Source organism: Oncorhynchus gorbuscha, linkage group LG13 (assembly GCF_021184085.1).
Source record: "Oncorhynchus gorbuscha isolate QuinsamMale2020 ecotype Even-year linkage group LG13, OgorEven_v1.0, whole genome shotgun sequence".
Lineage (NCBI taxonomy): Eukaryota > Metazoa > Chordata > Actinopteri > Salmoniformes > Salmonidae > Oncorhynchus > Oncorhynchus gorbuscha.
The window spans coordinates 74083819-74101033 of NC_060185.1; the positions used below are offsets into that span (position 1 = coordinate 74083819).

Sequence of the window (17215 nt, forward strand, 5' to 3'; positions counted from 1 at the left end):
CAAATGCGGGATAAAAAAATATACATTTCTGTTTATACTTATCAATATTGCTTTAAGTGATAAATTACTCTTTCATTTTGATTTGGGTTTGTACTCAAACTAAAAACACAGTTATTTTGTTGCTTTTGGTGTGTATAGAATGTGAGGCACTTTCAGTATATAATATTCCTTGCAGTGATAACTTTTTAACTTTTTATCCGGCATTCGTCAATGACTTTACAAAAAGTACAATGTTTTGCCTCCAACTTTGAAGTGATGTTATTGTCTATTACTTATTTATTCATGTCGTTGTGCTATTATATTTTCTACACATCATCCATGGTCTCAAATTTGTTCTTAGAGCAGTTTTGACAACTTTTGCTGCTGTTAAGCTAATTTGAGGAATACTTTTATCTTTAATGCTCTCAAAAAGCATTGAAAATCTATTTACCATAGTGGTATGTATTGTCATCTCATATGTTTGCTATCGCCATACTTTTCAATAAGCATTACCAAAGGTACAGAAGAAAGAGAGATGATAGTAGTGGATTATCCAAGAATTATCCACAGACTTTCAACTGGCCAGAACATATAGAAAGGTCACATGGTACAAAGGAAATATTTTGTGTTCAGAGCAAGCAATTTATATTTCAGTTATGTTCCAGAGAGATATTCCATACTACACTTGAGACGTAGATCTGAGACGTGGATCTTTCGCCTCTTTTAAGTGCCTTTTTTCCTTATATAACATTATTTTGTTTTATTATAGACTCCAACTACTTTGTAACTACTACTGATGTAAAAAGGGCTTTATAAAATACATTTGCATTTGATTGGATGGAAAAACGTGTGGAAAATAAATCAAAGTCCACATCTGCTTGTTCACACACTTCAATTTCTGTGTCCTCATCTAGTTTTCTAAAGCCCCACATTATTCATGTGACGCCATATAATGTCATTCCAAATAACTCATTGATGACGTGTAATGGGAGTAAAATAAGACATTCAAGGCACCTAACAAGGTGTTTTCTTATCTACATTACTTTTTCCTCCATGTTTGTTGCAGCTGTTACATGCGATCTCTGTGGCTCAGAATGCGCATTGGAGTTAGCTGGCTTCAAAAGGCTCTGACCTGGCCTCCTACCCCCACTACCCCCCGCAGCCTCTCTCCTTTGGAGTCTCTTTTGGAGATGTCTGGAGTGCTGCCGCTCATTTGTTCTTGTTAGTGCGACTCCCCGCTGTGACTTTTATCTCGCCCAATTTCCACCCTATTATTTTAATCATAGGGAAAATAAGCAATACGTGCCACATCTTGTTCGCAGGTAGCTAAGCTACCACCCGTCAGGAATACGCGGAAAGATGCCCAGAGTTCTCAAATTTTAATTAAACCCTAACCACGGGTAACTTTTCCGTCAGTTGTGCTTGTTTGTTCGTTTGTAGCTTAACCTTATTTGGATGTTTTGTTGTGAATGATAAGAGGTTCAGATCTTGACGTGTCACGCACTAATCAACAGCTACATTGTTGATTTGTTATCGTGTTATCCTTATCTTGTATCAGATGGCTACTTTTATTTTCAACTTGAGCAAAGGGGAAAAAGTCATCCTATAATACTGCTTTAGATCTCATTCTTTCTCTCTTTTTGTCATGAAGCATTACACTTTCGACTTTCACTATTTAATGAAGCAGCTAAGAGGAATTACCCATCCAAAGGTTTCCATCAACTGAATATGCATGTGAAAGCCGTTACAAAGGGGCGTTCAGCTCCACTTATTCATAAATGAACTCAATATTTCATTGTAATTTGCACCGTTCTGGGCAGTCAGACACAGAAGACTACTACAGTCTTGGCAGACTGTCGGGCGATAGCATCTGCAACTGTTAATAACTGCCTGATCCAAGAGAAAGAAGACTAAGATTAAAGACTGTGTCTTTGCTGGCTGTGTTTCATTCCAAAAGAATCCAGAGAATTTAGGTCCAGATTGACAGATTTACTTTGTTGGTTGTGATGTTGGTTGTGATGTTGGTTGTTTTGTCGGTTGTGATGTTGGTTGTTTTGTTGGTTTGGGATGTTGGTTGTTTTGTCGGTTGTGATGTTGGTTGTTTTGTTGGTTTGGGATGTTGGTTGTTTTGTTGGTTTGGGATGTTGGTTGTTTTGTTGGTTTGGGATGTTGGTTGTTTTGTTGGTTTGCGATGTTGGTTGTTTTGTTAGTTGTGATGTTGGTTGTTTTGTTGGTTTGGGATGTTGGTTGTTTTGTTGGTTGTGATGTTGGTTGTTTTGTTGGTTTGGGATGTTGGTTGTTTTGTTGGTTTGGGATGTTGGTTGTTTTGTTGGTTTGGGATGTTGGTTGTTTTGTTGGTTTGGGATGTTGGTTGTTTTGTCGGTTGTGATGTTGGTTGTTTTGTTGGTTTGGGATGTTGGTTGTTTTGTTGGTTTGTGATGTTGGTTGTTTTGTTGGTTTGGGATGTTGGTTGTTTTGTTAGTTTGGGATGTTGGTTGTTTTGTTGGTTTGGGATGTTGGTTGTTTTGTTGGTTTGGGATGTTGGTTGTTTTGTTGGTTTGGGATGTTGGTTGTTTTGTTGGTTTGGGATGTTGGTTGTTTTGTTGGTTTGCGATGTTGGTTGTTTTGTTAGTTGTGATGTTGGTTATTTTGTTGGACTGTTGTGTTGGCCCTGATGATGGGTTATTGTCTGTTCAGCGTCTAATAACAGTGAACAAATTGATTGAGACAATTGTGCCGAATCGTACCCTGTCGACAACAAATCCAATGCCTTCTGAACTGATGTCCTCAAGAGCATTTTAACAGCTGTTTTAACATATTATTAATGCTATGTGTCTGTGACATTTTATCAGTGCAAAAATGGCAAAAGAAGTCCAATTTATCCAAACAATGAAGACAGCCACCAAAGACAGTTTTACACACCACTCTCAAATGGAGTATAACTCCTGGCTGCTTTGTGTGAACCCTTCCAGTAAAAGGTTAATTGAATTACACGAGAAGACATTGTAACATGTAGTGCAGCACAGCACACACCAGAGAGCTGTGGGTATATGATACACACACACACACACACACACACACACACACACACACACACACACACACACACACACACACACACACACACACACACACACACACACACACACACACACACACACACACACACACACACACACACACACACACACACACACACACACACACACACACACACACACACACACACACACACACACACACACACACACACACACACACACACACACACACACACACACAGGGAGTCTAACAAACAAAGGTTACACACCATCTGTCAACTCCTGCCTCAGATCCGCATCACATCATGATTACAGTGGAATCATTCTATTGATCATGGAAAATAAAAACACCCTCACACTGCCTATATAATTCAATATGGCCTAAGTTGTGAATATACAGAACAAGTCAAACCTTTAGTTTGGTCAAAGGCTCTGAACATCTGTGACGTTTTTGAAGACGAGCTGAGTACGCATCAGTGTGTTTGAGCCACAGACCTGAGTGCCGGCCACGTCCAACTCTTGTTATTTTCTCCTCTCCTGGTCCCATTGACTGCTCCCTCTCAGAAGAGTTGCCTTTATCTTTTGTCGGACCGTGTCAATGTATGTAGGACACTGGCTGCGTGATGTGTGTACAGCGCAGAGGTGTCATGGGGGTAACATGCTCATCCATCAACTGAACCCACACTGCTTTCTATTTTGGTGGAAGACAGAGAGAGCTTGGTGTGGAAGATTTCCTTGCTGTTTCGTTGGGTAAAGGGTCAATTCCATTGGATCTAAACTTCTGTTACTTATTTGATAAGACTTGACTCATTTCTTTTTAACTCCTGGTTGGGGAATCATTTATGCCCAATTCATACCTTGACGACCTCTTTTCTAAAATAGTTTTCAATTCATCCTGTGTGGTTACAGAGGAATTTAACCAGGCCTTGTTGTCCAAACCGATTGCGCTTTCCATTGTTGGTTAGCCGTTGGTAAGCAAAACATGCCATTGAGCTTGCCATTGTTGGATTGCCTTTGTTAAACAGTTGCATACACCAGACCAGACTGCACAACATGCTATTATAATTAAGACCTACTCTAGCATTGTCAATTACCAGACCTGCTATTGACTGTACTATATAGAAAGGGCTCATTTCATTTCAATAGGCAGCCTGATGGAGTAGCTGTATTAACCTCCAACATGGAAACAGTTAGGGGTCTATTTCTCAACACATGGCAATGGATTAGGCTGCGTGTTGAGGCTGTGGTGTATATATAACTGTCTCAGAGCTACTTGTCCTTTTCCTTTCTTTTCAACAGAATCAGCATCATTAGCATCTACTCAAGTGTAACATCATGTTCCTTGAATAATACAATGCAGAGCTAATTTCGATCGTTGGTGGCTTTTCCCCTGTTGATACACTGTGTTTTATTGCTGGAGCAATCTTAGCTTTTGTAGACATCAGATCAAATCAAATGCTACGGGTTAAGACTACTTGTCAAACGGCCAAATCACATTGATGCTTATTGACGATCCCATGGCGACAATATGTTTTGAATGACAACTCTTCTCCGATGAGCTCAGATATTGAAAAGGGATGTGTGTGTATCCCTTTACTGTGTGTATCCCTGTAAATAAGATGGGAATTTATGGAAACATAAAAGCAGCTATAAAGAGTGAAAATAAAAACTAAAATAATATGGCATGTTTTAAACATGAGTCACATGAGGGAAACTCACATTAAGATCAGTCTAATAACACTCTGCCAACCTGGATCTCTTAGCTGTGTCTGAATCCTGGCTTAGAAAACCCACCAAAAACCCTGAAATCTCCATCGCTAAATATAAGATTTCCCGCCAAGTTAGAACTGCCAAAGGGGGCGGTTTTGCAATCTACTGCAAAGATAGCCTGCAGAGTTCTGTATTAATATCCAAGTCTGTACCCAAACAATTTGAGCTTCTACTTCTAAAAGTTCACCTTTCCAGAAACAAAACTCTCACTGTTGCTGCTTGCTATAGACCTCCCTCTGCCCCCAGCTGTGCCCTCGATACCATATGTGAATTGATTGCCCCCATCTATCTTCTGAGCTCGTGCTACTAGGTGACCCACTCAATAAATGTAGAACTAGGAATAGATATAGTCCTTGGTTCACTCCAGACCTGTCTGCCCTTGACCAGCACAAAAACATCCTGTGGCGTTCTGCATTAGCATCGAATATCCCCCGTGATATGCAACTTTTCAGGGAAGTTAGAAACAAATATACACAGGCAGTTAGAAAAGCTAAGGCTAGCTTTTTCATACAGAAATTTGCATCCTGTAGTACTAACTCAAAACAGTTCTGGAGAATAAGAGCACCTCCTCCCAGCTGCCCACTGCTCTGAGGCTAGGAAACACTGTTACCACTGATAAATCCACTATAATTGAGAATTTCAATAAGCATTTCTCTACGGCTGGCCATGCTTTCCACCTGGCTACCCCTACCCCGGTCAACTGCCCGGCACCCTCCACAGCAACCCGCCAAAGCCCCACCATTTCTCCTTCACCCAAATCCAGATAGCTAATGTTCTGAAAGAGCTGCAAAATCTGGACCAATACAAATCAGCCGGGCTAGACAATCTGGACCCTCTCTTTCTAAAATGATCTGCCGAAATTGTTGCAACCCCTATTACTAGCCTGTTCAACCTCTCTTTCGTATCATCTGATATTCCCAAAGATTGGAAAGCTGCCTCGGTCATCCTCCTCTTCAAAGGGGGGACACTCTTGACTCAAACTGCTACAGACCTATATCTATCCTACCCTGTATTTCTAAGGTCTTCGAAAGCCAAGTTAACAAACAGATTACCGACCATTTCGGAACCCACCGTACCTTCTCCGCTATGCAATCTGGTATCAGAGCTGGTCATGGGTGCACCTTATCATAACCGCCATCGATAAGAGACATTACTGTGCAGCTGTATTCATCAACCTGGCCAAGGCTTTCGACTCTGTCAGTCACCACATTCTTCTTGGCAGACTCGACAGCCTTGGTTTCTCAAATGATTGCCTCGCCTGGTTTACCAACTACTTCTCTGATAGAGTTCAGTGTGTCAAATCGGAGGGCGTGTTGTCCGGACCTCTGGCAGTCTCTATAGGTGTGCCACAGGGTTACATTTTCGGGCTGACTCTCTTCTCTGTATACATCAATGATGTTGCTCTTGCTGCTGGTGATTTGCTGTTCCACCTCTATGCAGACAACACCATGCTGTATACTTCTGGCCCCTCTTTGGACACTGTGTTAACTAACCTCCAGACAAGCTTCAATGCCACACAACTCTCCTTCCGTGGCCTCCAACTGCTCTTAAACGCAGGTAAAACTAAATGCATGCTGTTCAATCAATCACTGCCCGCACCTGCTCCCCTGTCCAGCATCACTACTCTGGACGGCTCTAACTTAAAATATGTGGACAACTACAAATACCTGGGTGTCTGGTTAGACTGTAAACTCTCCTTCCAGACTCGCATTAATCATCTCCAATCCAATCCTGTATGCTCTCGTTGGTAGGCCCTCGCTTCATACTTGTCGTCAAACCCACTGGCTACAGGTCATCTACAATTCTCTGCTAGGAAAAGCTCCGCCTTATCTCAGCTCACTGGTCACCATAGCAGCACCCACTCGTAGCACGCACTCCAGCAGGTATATCTCACTGGTTACCCCCAAAGCCAATTCCTCTTTGGTCATCTTTCCTTCCAGTTCTCTGCTGCCAATGACTGGAACGAACTGCAAAAATCTCTGAGGCTGGAGACTCACATCTCCCTCACTAGCTTTAAGCACCAGCTGTCAGAGCAGCTCATAGATCTCTGCACCTGTACATAGCCCATCTGTAAACAGCCCATCTATTTACCTACCTCATTCCCATACTGTATTTATTTATTTATCTTGCTCCTTTGCACCCCAGTATCTCTACTTGCACATTCATCTTCTGCAGATCTACAATTCTAGTGTGGCCTATTTATTGCCTGTACTTACCTCATTTGCACTCACTGAATATAGACTTTTTCTTTTATTTTGTTCTACTGTATTATTGACTGTATGTTTAGTTTATTCCTGTATACCTGTATACTTTATACCTGTACATAGCCCATCTATAATTTAGCCCAAATAACTACGTCTTCCCCTACTGTATTTATTTATTTATTTAGCTCCTTTGCACCCCATTATTTCTATTTCTGCTTCGCACATTCTTCCCACTGCAAATCTGCCATTCCAGTGTTTTAATTACTATATTGTATTTACTTCGCCACCATGATCTTTTCTTTTCCTTTACCGCCTTTATCTCACCTAATTTGCTCACATCGTATATAGCTTTATTTTTCTACTGTATTATTGACTTTATGTTTGTTTTACTCCATGTGTAACTCTGTGTTGTTGTATGTGTCAAACTGCTTTGCTTTATCTGTCACATTCTGACCATAGTTATTTTGTGTTTCCTTGTTTTAGTGTTGGTCAGGACGTGAGCTGGGTGGGCATTCTATGTTGTATGTCTAGTTTGTCTATTTCTATGTTTGACCTGATATGGTTCTCAATCAGAGGCAGGTGTTAGTCATTGTCTCTGATTGGGAACCATATTTAGGTAGCTTGTTTTGTGTTGGGTTTTGGTGGGTGGTTGTTTCCTGTCTTTGTGTTAGGACTGATAGGACTGTTTCGGTTTTGCCACGTTTGTTATTTTGTATTTGTGTAGTGTTCACGTTATCGTCTTTCATGAAACATTTTGAACGGAAGAAAGCCGTGACAGAATCACCCACCAAAACAGGACCAAGCAGCGTGGTGACAGGCAGCGGCAGGAGGAGCAGTGCAATCAGGACTTCTGGACTTGGGAGGAGATCCTAGACGGGAAAGGACCCTGGGCAAAGCCAGGAGAATATCTCCGCCCCAAAGAAGAGCTTGAGGCAGCAAAGGCGGAGTGGTGCTGGTATGAGGAGGCAGCACGGTGGTGCGGATGGAAGCCCGAGAGTCAGCCTCAAAAATGTATTGGGGGTGGCACACAGGAAGTGTGGCAAAGCCAGGTAGGAGACCTGCGCCAACTTCCTGTGCTTACCGGAGGGCGAGAGAGACGGGGAAGGCACCGTGTTATGCTGTGGAGCGCACGGTGTCCCCAGTGCGGGTGCATAGCCCGGTGCGGTACATACCAGCTCCTCGTGTATCGGCCGGGCTAGAGTGGGCATCGAGCCAGGTGCCATGAAGCCAGCTCTACGCATCTGGCCTTCCACCTCGCTGCACTGGCAGGGCGACCGGGAGCATTCAACCAGGTAAGGTTGGGCAGGCTCTGTCCTCAAGAGCTCCAATGCGCCTGCACGGTCCGGTCTACCCAGTGCCACCTACACGCACCAGCCCTCCGGTGGCAGCCCCCCCGCACCAGGCTTCTTGTGCGTGTCCAGAGACCAGTACTCCCTGTTTCCCTTCCCCGCACTCGCCCTGAGGTACGTGTATTCAGTCCAGTATCATGTACCAGGCCTGCAGTGCGCCTCGCCGGGCCAGAGCAGCTAGAGTCTCCCATCTGTCATACGCCGCCAGAGCCGCCAGTCTGCAAGGAGCTGCCAGAGCCGCCAGTCTGCAAGAAGCCGCCAGAGCCGCCAGTCCGCCAGTGTTCATAAAACATGTAGTAGAAAGGTCAACGTAACGTAGAGGAAATAGAGCCATTGAGATGATTGATGACAGTGACCAGGGAGGACAGTGTCACTTTCATTGTCAAACTCATTATATTATTATTATAATAGAGTCCTCCTCTTCTCATATTATATTTCTTTTCAAGTACAGCCCAGCAGAAACACTCAATCATATGAACATTCACTCACTCACGCCCACACAAACTTTAGCACATGCACACACACATACTGTACACACGATGAGTGATACGGAACATCTTCAAACTTAAATGTGAAGAATCTATATTCTCCTTGACTGTATCTTAAAATGTACAAAACATCCCACGGCTATATATACTGAACAGAAATATAAACATTTCAACGATTTTACTGAGTTACATTTCATATAAGGAAATCAGTCAATTGAAATACATTCATTAGGCCCTGATCTATGGATTTCACGTGACTGGGCAGGGGTACAGCCATAGGCCCACCCACTTCAGAACCAGGCCCACACACTGGGGAGCCAGGCCCAGCCAATCAGAATGAGTTTTTTGCCACAAACTGGCTGTATTACAAACAAAAATCATCCTCAGTTTCATTAGCTGCCCGGGTGGCTGGTCTCAGATGATCTGTCAGGTGAAGAAGCTAGATGGGGAGGTCCTGGGCTCGCATGGTTACAAGTGGTCTGTGGTTGTGAGGCCATTTGGACGTACTGCCATATTCTCTAAAATTCCCTTCTATCAAGGCTTTCCACTAGACATTGGAACATTGCTGCGGTGCGGGGACTTGCTTCTATTCAGCCACAAGAGCATTAATGAAGTCGGGCACTGATGTTGGGCGATTAGGCCTGGCTCGCAGTCGGCATTATATTTCATCTCAAAGGTGTTCGATGGGGTTGAGATCAGGGCTCTGTGCAAGCCAGTCAAGTTCTTCCATGCCAATCTCGAGAGATCATTTCTGTATGGACCTCGCTTTATGCACACGGGCATTGTCATGCTGAAACAGGAAAGGGCCTTCCCCAAACTGTTGCCAAAAAGTTGAAAGCATAGAATCGTCTAGAATGTAATTATATGCTGTAGCATTAAGATAATATATAATAATAATAATAAAAGATGTCCCTTCAATGGAACTAAGTGGCCTAGCCTGAACCATGAAAAACATCACCAGACCATTATTCTTTCTCCACCAAATGTTACAGTTGGCACAATGCATTCAGGCAGGTAGCATTCTCCCGGCATCCGCCATACCCAGATTTGTCCGTTGGACTGCCAGATGGTGAAGCGCGATTCATCACTAGAGAGAACGTGTTTCCACTGCTTGTGTGGCCTACCACTTCGCAGCTGAGCCGTTGTTACTCCTAGATGTTTCCACTTCACAATAGCAGCACTTACAGTTGACCGGGCAGCTCTAGCAGAGCAGAAATTTGACTAACTGACTTGTTGGAAAGGTGGCATCCCATGACGGTGTCACGTTGAAATTCACTGAGCTCTTCAGTACAGGCCATTCTACTGCCAAGTTTGTCAATGGAGATTGCATGGTTGAGTGCTCAATTTTATACATCTGTCATAAACTGGTGTGGCTGAAATAATATAATCCACTAATTTGAAGGGTTGTCCATCTACTTTTGACCATGCAGTGTGTATATACTGTATGTATATGTGTGTGTGTGTGTGTGTGTGTGTGTGTGTGTGTGTGTGTGTGTGTGTGTGTGTGTGTGTGTGTGTGTGTGTGTGTGTGTGTGTGTGTGTGTGTGTGTGTGTGTGTGTGTGTGTGTGTTTGTCAAGGGGTCTGATTACTTTCCGAAGGCACTGTACATCCTTTACTTTTCGCACATTTTGTTGTGCTACAGTCTGAATTTAAAATTGATTATATTTATAGTTTTATCACAGGCCTACACGCAATACCACATATTGTCAAAGTGGAACTATGTTTTTCGAAATAAAAAAATATAGAAATGAATGAAAAGCTGAAATGTCTTGAGTCATTATGCTTTCTAAACCTTTGTTATGAAAAGCCTAAATAAGTTCAGGAGTAAAAAGGGGCTTGTCAAGTCACATAATAAGTAGCATGGACTCACTCTGTGTGCAATAATAGTGTTTAACATGATTTTTGAATGACTACCTCATGTCTGTACCCCACACATACTGTAAGGTTCCTCAGTCGAGCAGTGAATTTCAAACACAGATTCAACCCCAAAGACCACAAAGGTTTTCCAACGCCTCACAAATAAGGTACCTATTTTGTAGATGGGTATAAAAAAACAAACATTTCATATCCCTTTGGGCATGGTGAAGTTATTCATTACACTTTGGATGGTGGATCAATACACCCAGTCACTACAAAGATACAGGCGTCCTTCCTATCTCAGTTGCCGGACAGCAAGGAAACCGCTCAGCGATTTCACCATAAGGCCAATGGTGACTTTAAAACCGTTACGGAGTTTAATGGCTGTGATAGGAGAAAACTGAGGATGGATCAACAACATTGTAGTTACTCCCCAATACTTATCTAATTGATAGAGTGAAAAGAAGGAAGCCTATAGATGATAACAAATATTCCAAATCATGCATACTGTTTGCAATAAGGCACTAAAGTAATACTGCAAAAAATGTGGCAAAGCAATTCACTTTTTGTCCTGAATACAAAGTGTTATGTTTGGGGAATTCCAATACAACCCATTACTTAGTACCACTCTCCATATTTTCAAGCTTAATGGTGGCTGCATCATTTATGGGTATTCTTGTACTTGTTAAGGAATGGGGAGTTTTTCAGGATAAAAAAATACATGGAATGGAACTAAGCACAGGCAAAATCCTAGAGGAAATCCTGGTTCAGTTTCAACCAGACACTGGGAGAATCATCTTTCAGCAGGACAATTACCTAAAATGCAAAACCAAATATACACTTGAGTTGCTTACCAAGAAGACAATGAATGTTGCTGAGTGGCCGAATTACAGTTTTGACTTAAATCTGCTTGAAAATCTATGGCAAGACTTGAAAATGGTTGTCTAGCAATGATCAACAACCAATTTGACACAGTTTGAATAATTTTGAAAAGAGTAATGGACAAATATTGTATATTCAAGGTGTGTAAACCTCTTAGATACTTACCCAGAAAGACTTGGAGGGAGTTGAAAGTCCTTGTTGCCCAGCAACAGCCACAAAACATCACTGCTCTAGAGGAGATCTGCATAGAGGAATGGGCCAAAATACCAGCAACAGTGTGTGAAAACCTTGTGAAGATTTACAGAAAACATTTTCTTCTCATTTTGTCTGTCATAGTTGAAGTGTACCTATGATGAAAATTACAGGCCTCTCTCATCTTTTTAAGTGGGAGAACTTGCACAATTGGTGGCTGACGAAATACTCTTTTGCCCCACTGTATATATTCCGGACAATGACAATGCTCATCCTGATTTTATCTTAATTTCTTTCTTTTTAACTTTTTGGACAATGTGTGTATAGTTTTGTATTGCTAGGTATTACTGCACTGTTGGAGCTAGAGACAAAAGCATTTCGCTGCACCTGTGTACTCAAACAATGAACTTTGAACAGTCGATTGAACTCGTTTCCCTTTGAATGGTTTACTTCTGAAAGGGGTAAATTCACTTTAAGAATATAAAATATTTTATTTTGGTCGATTATGGGCATGTTTTGGTAATTTAGTAACTTTCAGCATTCTCTGTCTAGCTACTGTCTTATATTGTAATTTGGTTTGATTGACCACAGTCCCCCCAAAAATTTTCACCTCTCCCCTGCAACTCTTTCCCAAGCCGTTCCTGAAGACATGTTCTCAGTGGAAATATGTTCTCAGTCAATTTACCTGTAACAGTAAGAGTTAAAAATAAAACTGTGAGCTTCCGGTATCCCATCCTGGGACGATGTGTGGTGTATTAATATGGCCTGCAGTGGCAACAGTGGAGGTCACTCCGATAAATTGGTCAGGTTGCCTTTTAGCAGCTCGGTCACAGCTCATTTATCTTGTTACCCCACTCTATCCATTTAGTGGTCTCAATAGTGGGATTAGACAATGGAGCAGCACCAGGCACCCAATGATGCAGCGCCTGGCAAATAGGTTGTAGTGTTACCTTAGCTATTGTTATTTTTTTCTTTCTCTTGGTTTTTGAAGGATCTGTCTGTTTTCTGGAATAAGTCTTGATGTTTTTATATTTTCGCTCAGGAAAAGTGAGTTATAGTTGTTTTCGTAGACAAGGCTTAATCGGTCTTGATCGGGCGAGGCAAATAGGCGGTGTCAAAATGAACCTTGAAATGAAGAGGGAAAATAGAAATGCTATATCAGGTTGTTTTGGTTTGATGTGTGGAACTGCACACTAACCCTCCCATCAATTATCAAAGCTAAAACTAATTTCAGCCCCCTCAGCACTGCATAGCATTGTCTCTTTCAGTACCATTCAAACACATATATAAAAACATGAATTGAAATGGCAAGGACACTGTAGAAATAAATATTCCTTAGATAATTGGAAGATTATTTCCTCCTCTACAGTTGTTGAGAGAGAATGGTCTCCCTTTAATGTGGTGTGTTGTGTTGACTGAGTAACCTGAGACTTCTACTGCATCCTGAGAGGGATATATACACTGAGAAACAGCAACTAATTCCGTTCTCAGTGCTGCCATGGTGTTTCTGCTATTGCCTATGGAGGTGATGTTAAAAGGTGTAGTTGTAAGCTTCTATTTTCTATTATAAGTGTGGAAGTCCTCCAAATCACCAACAAACAAGCTAGAAGGAGTCTTTGGAAGTGCAAACTCAAAGAAGAAAAGGTAATGGTGCCTTGATTAGAGCAAATAGAGCATTTTTGTGTTTTGTTTCAGCCATGATTGTGTATGTAGGCTTCAGTAATGCACCCTACAACCGCAGGGGAAAATGAGCTGTGGAGTGCATCTTCAATGATGGTGTAGAAATGGGGTCTGGGGAAATTGGCATACTATCATTATTATAGAGTGATGATTGGAATTTGCCTTCTTTCGTGGATGGAAGATTATCATACTTATCCTGCCAGCAATAGGACATTCACATTTGGTAGTCATTCCCATTTAGAAACAATCAGCACCCTGGTTTTTCATCCATCCCTTGCAATCAAAGCAAATACTTTAATGGTGGAAAGTACCTGTTTCCTGACCCTCTTTTGGACTTTGAGAGTCTTGAAAAAGACACATTTAGTCTACGCAGACTCCTTCTCGACCAGGCTGTTTGTTTTCCAATCACTTAAAAGATGCACCAAGGGATAGCACAATATTTCTAGAGTTTGCTCTTTAAATAAGCACGGGGATGACATTTGGGACTTCATTATAATGGCTGGAGAGAGATTTTTTTCTCCCGTCCCTCTGCTGCATAACAGAAGAAATGTACTGTGGCTGAACAACATTACTCACAAATAATACACTACAGTCTGCCTCACACAGAAGCTGTGTTACATTTGAGATAAAGCTTTGGTGGTGGGACTGATGACATCATACATATAACATTACATCATCCTAGCATTCTGTTGCCATATATCAGCTTCCCTTTTGAAATATGGCCTGCTGCACTGTTCCTGTTTCTGCACCAATGTGAACATCCTCCTACAGCACAGCAACACATCGGCACTGTTTAGCGGGCTAGCTGTTCACACATTTAATATAGTGGTGTAGAGGAAGTCCAGTATTTGAAATCAAATGTTGTACAACATAAAATCAAATAATGAATTCCTTGCTTTTCCTGTGGTCCAAACACGCTCCCTTGCCAAAATGGATACACTGGAGGTTAGGGTCAGGCAGTAACCAGATGTTCATACCTTCATACTGTTCCTTACTGCGAACAAGGGGTGCTATTGTTTTCAAAATGTTTTTTTTTTTGACGCACAAAACAAAATTAGGCAGTAGGGATCCTGATCCAGGAGGAGATTGATTGTCTCTGCTGCTACCACAAAGGTTGATCTTGCAAGCTAGCCACTTAGCTAGCAAGTTATCAAACCAATTGCATAGCTGGAGCCCTGAGCAGGATATCATTTATTTGGCACAATTTAGATCAATGTTGTTTTTTGCCCAAACACTACACAACTGATGATTAGTTCATTATTTGAATCAGCTGTGTAGTGCTAGGGCAAAAAACAAAATGTGCACCCCTTGGGAAACACTGTCTTAGAAAGTTAATTTATAGTTATAAAGGTTTTTCATGGGGCAGCAGGTAGCCTAGTGGTTAGAGTGTTGGACTTGTAACCGAAAGGTTGCAGATCAAATCCCCGAGCTGACAAGATCTGTCGTTCTGCCCCTGAACAAGGCAGTTAACCCACTCTTCCGAGGCCGTCATTGAAAATAAGAATTTGTTCTTACTGACTTTGCTAGTTAAATAAAGGTAAAAAATATTAAATGTTTTTCTTTATTTTACTATTTTCAACATAGTAGAATAATAGTGAAGATGCCAAAACTATGAAATAACACATATGGAATCATGTAGTAACCAAAAAAGTGTTAAACAAATTCAAATATACTTTATATTTAAACACAAATGATAGTCCCACTAAGCCCAAACCAGATGGGATGGCGTATCACTGCAGAATGCTGTGGTAGCCATGCTGGTTAACTTTTCACACGTACCAACACTCGGGTGTGATCATTCTACAGTGGTCTGAGGACCCAATATTTGGCATGGTCCTCGGAGATCCTCAAAAGGTTCAACAGCTGCAACATCGAGAAAATCCTGACTGGTTGCATCACTGCCTGGTACGGCAGCTGCTCGGCCTCCGACCGCAAGGCACTACAGAGGGTAGTGCGTACGGCCCAGTACATTACCGGGACTAAGCTGCCTGCCATCCAGGACCTCTACACCAGGCGGTGTCAGAGGAAGGGCCTAAAAATGGTCAAAGACCCCAGCCACCCCAGTCATAGGCGGTTCTCTCTACTACTGCATGGCAAGCGGTACCGGAGTGCCAAGTCTAGGACAAAAAGTTTTTACCCCCAAGCCATAAGACTCCGAACAAGTAATCAAATGGCTAGCCGGACTATGTGCATTGTGTGCCCTCCCAACCCCTCTTTTACGCTGCTGCTACTCTCTGTTTATCATATACAGTGGGGAGAACAAGTATTTGATACACTGCCGATATTGAAGGTTTTCCTACTTACAAAGCATGTCTGTAATTTTATCATAGGTACACTTCAACTGCGAGAGACTGAATCTAAAACAAAAATACAGAAAATCCCATTGTATGATTTTTAAGTAATTAATTTGCATTTTATTGTGTGACATAAGTATTTGATACATCAGAAAAGCAGAACTTTATATTTGGTACAGAAACCTTTGTTTGCAATTACAGAGATCATACGTTTCCTGTAGTTCTTGATCAGGTTTGCACACACTGCAGCAGGGATTTTGGTCCACTACTCCATACAGACCTTCTCCAGATCCTTCAGGACTGTCGCTGGGCAATACAGACTTTCATCTCCCTCCAAAGATTTTCTATTGGGTTCAGGTCTGGAGACTGGCTAGGCCACTCCAGGACCTTGAGATGCTTCTTACAGAGCCACTCCTTAGATGAGTACAGCCTGGATTCGAACCAGGGTGTCTGTAGTGACACCTCTAGCACTGAGATGCAGTGCTGTAGACCGCTGCGCCACTTGAGAGTCATAAGGCCAGGGTAGCTTCAAAATACAACACAAGCTAATACTTCTGTGACGCAATTAACATTGTTATACAGCGCTAATAGAAGAATGGAACTAGCTACATAAGCACGATTGAATATAACACCATAAAGGTTATGAAATGAGTAACGTTACCACACCTGTCCGTGTTTATAAGGAATATACACAAATATATTATGCTTCATACATACAGGGAGCTAGAACAGAAACAGCGTAATACGACATATAGAAACTATTATAACGTAATAAGGTACTTACTTTGATAGAAACACAGCCTGGATTTGAACCAGGGTGTCTGTAGTGACACCTCTAGCACTGAGATGCTGTGCCGTAGACCACTGCGCCACTTGGGAGTTACAAGGCCAGGTTATCTTCAAAATACAACACAAGCTTATACTTCTCTGACGCAATTAGCATTGTTTTACAGCGCTTATAGAATGTAGCTAGCTACATAAGCATGATTGAATATAACACCATAAAGGTTATGAAATGAGTAACATTACCTCACGTGACCACGGTTATAAGGAATATACACAAATATATTATGCTCCATACATACAGTAGAAACGACAAACATAAACTATTATAACATAATAAGGCACTTACTTTGATAGAAACGCACACATTTCCAAAGTTATTATTAGTAATGAAAACAACAATGACTGCGATGCGAACACAATTTCTAAGTAATAGTCCGCAAAAGTAAAAACAACCATTTTTATGTGAATGAATGAGGAGGCGGAACACACCTCAGTTCAAACTGTTCTTAGAAAATAAAAACTTATTAGAAAATCATTAGAAATTGACAAGTTGAAACAGCCTATAAATAAAACAGGCTGCGTGCCTTGGTTTGAGGGCAGCGAGAATTAAATATACTTTTGCGTAACAATCACATTCCAACATCTCATGTGCATAAAAAAACTCACGCTGGGGCAACCGTTACAAATATTTG

General features: G+C 41.7%; 1 protein-coding gene across 1 annotated transcript in view; it reads left to right on the forward strand.

Moving 5' to 3' along the window:
* si:dkey-237h12.3 (teneurin-3) overlaps positions 1–17215 on the forward strand; it is a 167026-nt gene that overhangs the window by 19740 nt on the left and 130071 nt on the right. The gene's annotated exons all lie outside the window — the stretch shown is intronic.